Consider the following 7,356-nt stretch of genomic DNA (forward strand, 5'->3'; position numbering starts at 1 on the left):
GATATTGAGAGATATTTTGTCGTCACTATAAATTCTACAGGTTGAATTTATTATATGATTCCAATACAAAATTTCACCTTTAACATCCTGTCGAGTTGGTCAAAGTTAATGCTTCAGTCATTGCAACTATGCTACAGTTGATCTCAAAAATTAAAGTTTTAATCACAAAAATTTGTAATAATTAAAAAATTAAATATATTAATTATAAATATTTTTGAAATGATTAATTTTTAAAATTTATTTTTATTAACATTAAAATAATAATTTTTTTAAATGATTTTGAATTTCCAATTGCAATAATGTATGAAACTATAATATTTTCTTTTTATTTTGTGGAGGCCTAATTAATGGATTGAGTAAAAACGGATAGGTAGATGAAGAACTTAAGACCTCACCATCATCATTACCCCTACCTTAAAGATGAAGAAAAATCAATCAGACTGCTCTGATTGGGGTGAAACTATAATAATTAATTTTTAATTGTGTAATGAATATTGAGATGTGTCACCAAATCTATATGATTTTAAATGTATATTTCAGTTGGCAATCTTATTTGTCAGTATTTTATAGACCCAGGTTGTATAATAATTTGAGTTGAGCTTCCTAACTTGATCAACTACTTGGCAAATGTTGCACCACTCATCATGTCTTGAACTGCTTGCTTTAATAGAGTCAAGTCTTGTGTGGCCTGCCCAGAAACAATTTTTCTTGCCTTTTTTATACGGCAAAATAAAGGAATTAGTTTGCTTTGTCTGAGTCAAGTCTTAAGTGGAAGTGTGAATCTAATACATACTGTCTAGCTACACTTTTTCTTGCCTTCTTTAAAAGGCAGAATAAATGACTTCTTGTTCATTGAAAATGATACCATTTTGGTTATGAATCTAAGATAATAGGATTGAACCATTGAGCTAATAGCTCGGTGGTTGAGCACTTGCTTGTTAGCTTGAAATCGGTTGGTTCAATTCGAAATCAAGCAAAAATAATCAATTAATTGAACTGAAAAAATATAAAAACAGAAACATGCTGAGGTAATGAAAGGAATCGAACTGAACTAATTCTATTATTTCAGCTTAGTTTTTCGATTTTGACATTCTCTTTTCACTTTTCTACATTTGCCTCACTTTCTTGGATATTCTCTCAAACCAACTAATTACATACCAAAATAGAAAACCTTTCTTTCAACACATATTCTTTCTCACGAACAGAAAAAATTATAGTATATATTAAGAGCACTAAAAAATAGAATTATTTTAACTACGCATTTTCAAATTCGATTAATTAAAACTAATTCAAATTCTAATATTTTACGAGTAGGGTCTGATTAGCACAAGGTTAGGTTGAATTATTTACAACTCTGATAATCAGTGCAAAGCATTGGAATCAGCATTTTATAATTATGCATATGCCCTCAACATTTTAAAATCACAAAATTATCTCTATATTTTATAAATTATTTTTAATATTTAAGGATAAATTATAATTTTATTATTTCAAAAAATAACTTTCCTTTCAATATTTCTTTTCTATATCCAAATATATATATATATATATATATATATATATATATATATATATATATATATATATATATATATTCCTTTTAATCGTTGTATTCTTTTATTTTTCTCCAATTATTTTCTTTCCTCTCATCCAAACATAGTGATTATTTCTTTTTATTCCAAATATGATTATTTTGTGATTACTTTATTAATATGTAGTTTTTGAATAGTTTATCTTATTAAAATATATTTTAATTAATAAAAATAAATTTTTACTATAAAGTTTCACTAAAAATAAATATAAAATATATTTTATATTATAAATATATTTTATATAATAAAAAAATATTTAAATATATAATTTAAATCAATAGACAATTTTGTTAATCAAATAAAATTTTAAGGACTATTTTATTAATTAAATAAAACTTTAGAGATTATGTTATAATTTATCGTTAACTTTCTCAAATCTAATTTAGTCATTTAATTACAATTGTGACAATTAATTATGATTCAGCTATAATACATACAAAATAAAATTTTGACCATAATCATGAATACTCTAAAAATTTTAGATTTTTTTTATCCAATATGCCTTTCTAAAATAATATATATATATATATATATATATATATATATATATATGGGGAAAATTTCAGCATAACAGTAGAATACCATTCTATTTCCTTTAGTTGAGCTTCCTACCTTCATCAACCACTTTTTTTTTAAAATTTTTTTTCTTTTTATTAGCTAAAAATATTATTATAATGATAAAAAGAAACCGAAGGTGCAATGACCACCAACTTTTCATCAATTGTTGCACCACTCGTCATATATTAAAATTAGCATAATGCCGATGTATGAATAATTTATAATTTTTATTTTTTTATTTAATTTTTAATCACATTCTAAATAAGATAAATTATTATTATTAAATTAATTTTTAATTAAAATTTCTCTCTTATTTAATTTAATTTGAATTAATTTTTATCTGTTATAATAATAAAATTTTAGTTAATTTATGGTGTCAATAATTAAAATACCTATTTAATTCTTTTTATACATATATTAATAATAGTTTCTATAATTACTTCATTAAAATATAATAAAATTACTTTATTCAAACAATAATTTAAATTTCATGAAATTTTTATATATTATCTTATAATTTATAAAAATTAATTTTTTTAGATTACAGAAAATATATTAGATTAGTGAAAAAATAATGTTATTTAAAAAAATATATAAATATAAATTTTTAATATTAATATGATAAAAAATATATTAAATTACTAAAAATGAATTGAATTATTTAATTTTAATAATAATAAAAATATATAACATTATTATTAATTAAAAATAACATTTTATTATATTATTTTTTAAAAATATTATATGTTTAAATTTTTATAAAGTAAATTTTTTTTTATTAATTTGATATATTTTTCATAAAATAATTCTTTCAAAAAATATTATCGTTTTACATAAATTTATGATATAAGATAAATATAGTTCATAAAAATTAAAATTTTAAAATATCATATTTTTTATTAAAATAATAAATGTTAAAATACATATTATTTTTCAAAAGATAGATTCTGTAATTTTAATATTGTAACTTTATTTTTTTAATCATCTTTACTTAAATTCAATTTTTATAACAGTAAAATATTTTATTTATTTAGCCGTTTCAATTCAATAATTATAAGTTAGTTATAATGATGATAATAATAATAATAAGTATTAATTAATTTTAAAAAAATAAAATAAAAAATATTAAATTATTAACATAAAAATTAATACATACTAATTAAAAATAAGTCAAATTTTTATATTTTATTTTTATAACTTTTTATTTAGACTACACTTTTTGTCTTTCAAAATTTTTAACAAAGATTTCACAATAGAAAATATAACAATATAATAATAATATTTATTAAAAATATGAAATAATTAAATATTAATTAAATTATATGAAAGTTGATTATTGATACATACATTTTGCATAGTCATTTAGATTTAATTTCATAGCTATTTTATTTGATTATTAGTCACTTTTAGCTAATTTCATTAGTTATTTAGTTAGTTTTTCATAATTGTCAATTTTGGATTAATTTGTAATTTTTACTTTGTTTTGTAGGAAAAATGGTGCTTTTGAAGGACTAAAAAGAAATTTTACTTTTGAGGAGTGATTTCTACAACCAAAGATGTCAAAAACAAGTTTTAAAGTTGAAGTATGCATTGGCCAAATTGCGCATAACTTGCCGCATAAGTTATGCGATTACGTATAAGGAGAAGAAAGCTGTCCCAAACACTGCCGAAATTTGCATAAGTTGCCGCATAACTTATGCAGATTCGTGCCTCCCTTATGCAACCTCACAGAATTGTGCATAACTTATGCAGTCTTGTACCTCGCTCATGCAGTTTCGCACAAGAGAGCCAGAAACCAGCCGAAAACTGCATAAGGGACTGCATAACTTATGCAGTTCACTTATACAGTCCCACAAAGACTTCATAATGAGCTGGCAGAAGATTCCCTCAGAAAATCACACCTCAAACACACCATTTTAGGGCTCCTTGTCAGAAAAAAAGTTATAAATAGACCCTTATCCCATTTTAGAAAAGGGGAGGAAAAGAGAGGAAAAGGGAAAGAAAGAGGGCAGCAGCTGAAGAGTCAAAAACGTCACCCACACCATTTCCAGCTAGATTTGGAATTTTCTTTCTTTTCTTGCATATTTCCTACCTTTCTAGTATTGGGTTTCTTATTTCTTAGCTTAGATTAATGTTTTATTTCCTTATTAACTCAGAATATCTTGTAAATATTATGGACAGTGAGTAGTTTTCATTTGATTCTGGAGTAAGGGATGTAATATTTGAGATATTTTATGGATTTTGATTGGGTAATCCATATTTTGTGGTCTTAATGAGTTTTATTCATTTCTTGTGTGCTCAATGACATGCTTAGTGTAGGATCCCATTAAGTGTTGTTCTTAATCCATGGTTGAGGCACCGAAAGGAGAAAACCTTGTGATAGATAATCAAGAAATTGGACTTAATTAACTTAGATCTTGTAACGCCCTCAACGTAAGTAGTCAGTACATTTCTTATTCGACGACTAATGTCTGTTCGGACAGTCAGGATGTCTGGAACTATACTTAAACTATAGTGAGGAGACATAAATTAATGAAATAAATATTAAAAAAAATATAGGAAAAAAAATTTTGAGAAAAATAAATTAAAGTTTAGAGAATTTATAAATTAGTATAAAATAATAAAAATAACCCGATGAGCACCATGAAAGGCATTTTGGTCATTTTACCCCTAGAGGTGAATTTTGACTCAAATGTCAAATTAAAATTAGGAAATAAAATAATTAACATAAATTAAATTTATGAATTTGAATTTGGAAAATGAGAAGAGAAAGAATAAGAAAAGAAAAGAAAAGGAAAGAAAAGAAAAGAAAGGAAATAGACTTATGGCATTTTAAAAAAAATAAAGTACAATAATTATAGAATATATATATATAAGACACAAGAGACAAAAATTCACCAACCACAAGTCTTCTTCATTTCCTCTTCTCTCTCTCCTTGCCGTCTCCATGTTCTCCCCCCTCCACCATTTTTGCTCAAGCTTTGAGCTTGAGTTTCTCTTCATTTATCCACCAAAACGCATGGTCCCCTTCATTAAAAATTTAGCCCATATCATAAGGAAGCTCTAGGTACCCATAGGGAGAAGGAAAGTTGAAGTTTTGAGAAAATTTTCAAGTTGGGTCACAAGAGGTTAGTGCTTTTCTCCCTTCCTTCTTCTTTTAATACTTGAAAGTGACTTGAGATAAGTGGAAATTTCAAGAAATTAACAAGAAATTCATGAACCCATGATGTCCCCAAATTTTGGCAGCCATGAAATGTGTTGGGCTTTATTGTGTTTAAATAATGTAAATGAGTTTAGAGATGATGATTGATATGATTATATGTATGAGAAGTGAAAAGGGATTGAATTGATTGAGTTTGAAACTTGAAAATTAGGGTTTGTGTACATGACTTGGAGATTTTGTGTAAATGCTTGAAATTTGACCTAATTGGGATGAGATTGTTGCTTATAGAAGTGTATTGCATGCAAATTGAAGTAAGAAAGTTGGAGGAGATTAAGTTTTGGAAGTGTCAATTTTCTGCGGGTTGTGTTTGTTGAGGGCAGTGTATATTTTAGGCCATAAATAAAATTGTGTGACCCCAATTGGTATGAGGCCAATTGGAGGTGAAACTAGACCCAAAATAGCCCATTTTCCATGAAGAAACCATGCCCAAATTCTGTCCAAAACTTGACCTAAATACTGCTCAAATTCGGATTTTCCTGCACCCAACCTAGAAAACGACCAAATGAATAGTACGTGTTCATTTGGTCATAACTCTCTCTATACTGGTCCAAATGACCTAAAATTTTACCCATGGAAAGTTTAGATATAGGGCTACACTTTTCATGAAGACCACTTAACCCAGTTTTGCCTTTAACAAATTCAAATTGTTAGCACAAATTGGGTCACTGAAACTGCCAACCCAAAAAATGACCAAATGAATAGTACGTGTTTATTTGGTCATAACTCTCTCTATACTGGTTCAAATGATCCAAAATTTCACCCATGGAAATTTTAGACATAGGGCTACATTTTTCATGAAGACCACTTAACCCAGTTTTGCCTTTAACCAATTCAAATTGGTTGCACAAGTTGGGTCACTAAAACTGCCAACCCAAAAATTGTCCAAAAATACTGTCCCTTTGGTATGCTTGACCAGTTTTAGCAAAAATGTCATAACTTGGTCTCCAAAGCTGCAAATTGAGTGAAACTAGTGCTAAAAGTTTTATGAGACATAGCACAACAATTTTTATGTTTTGACCAAGCTCTAAAAACCATTACATCCTAGGGAAAATATTAGCCAAAATTAGGAAGTGAAATCTGGAAAATGTTAAGTTGAACCCAGAATGCCATTTGATACCCGTGTGTTCATTTGGCCATAACTCCCACTAGGAAATTCCATTTGAGATGTGCAAATATGACCTGGAAACATGATACTTAGGGCTACAATATTGATTTAGACACCTTTACCAAATTCTAAGTGTAAAGACCCTAAAAAAAGGGTCAAACATACTGCCCTGAAGTTGGTTATTGCCCTTATAGGACTGAGAGTCCAGGTTAATACACTGACTATAACTCACCATACCAAGCTTGAAAAATTATGAAATTGTAGCTGGGAGTCCCTAAGACATAGAGGAACATATCTTGTGAAGGAACCTAAGTCTAAAAATAACAATAAAATGATCAAATGACTGGTTAAAGTTTATTGACCAGAAATTATAAATTCTAGACAGCTTAGAGGCAAACGGACCAGTTATGGTATTTTGACCATAACTTGAGTTCTATAACCCCAAATTCAGTTATTCAAAAACTGAAATTCAAGTTTAAACATAGAGGAGAAATTATTATGAAGGAAGTGTAACTAAATAGATATCCTAACCTAGTAAAATTCCTAGATAAATATGACACATCAACATGAACCTAAAGAAAGGTTCATGGAAAAAATGCTATATATGAAAATTAAAATACTCATAAGGATAATTAAATATTAAAAATGATATGAATATGTAAATTGAGACTAATGTCCTATTAATATGAAATTAATAGTACCAATGAACAGTACTAAAAAATCATGAACAGAAAAAATTATAGTATATATAAAGAACACTAAAAAATAGTATTATCTCAACTACAAATTTTCAATTTTACTTTATTTATAAAAAAATGAGACTCATATATTTATAAAGAGAAAATATGTACTTGTGAAAATTATGTGCAATTTAGAGC

This window comes from Hevea brasiliensis, chromosome 13, assembly GCF_030052815.1.
Source record: "Hevea brasiliensis isolate MT/VB/25A 57/8 chromosome 13, ASM3005281v1, whole genome shotgun sequence".
Taxonomy (NCBI): domain Eukaryota; kingdom Viridiplantae; phylum Streptophyta; class Magnoliopsida; order Malpighiales; family Euphorbiaceae; genus Hevea; species Hevea brasiliensis.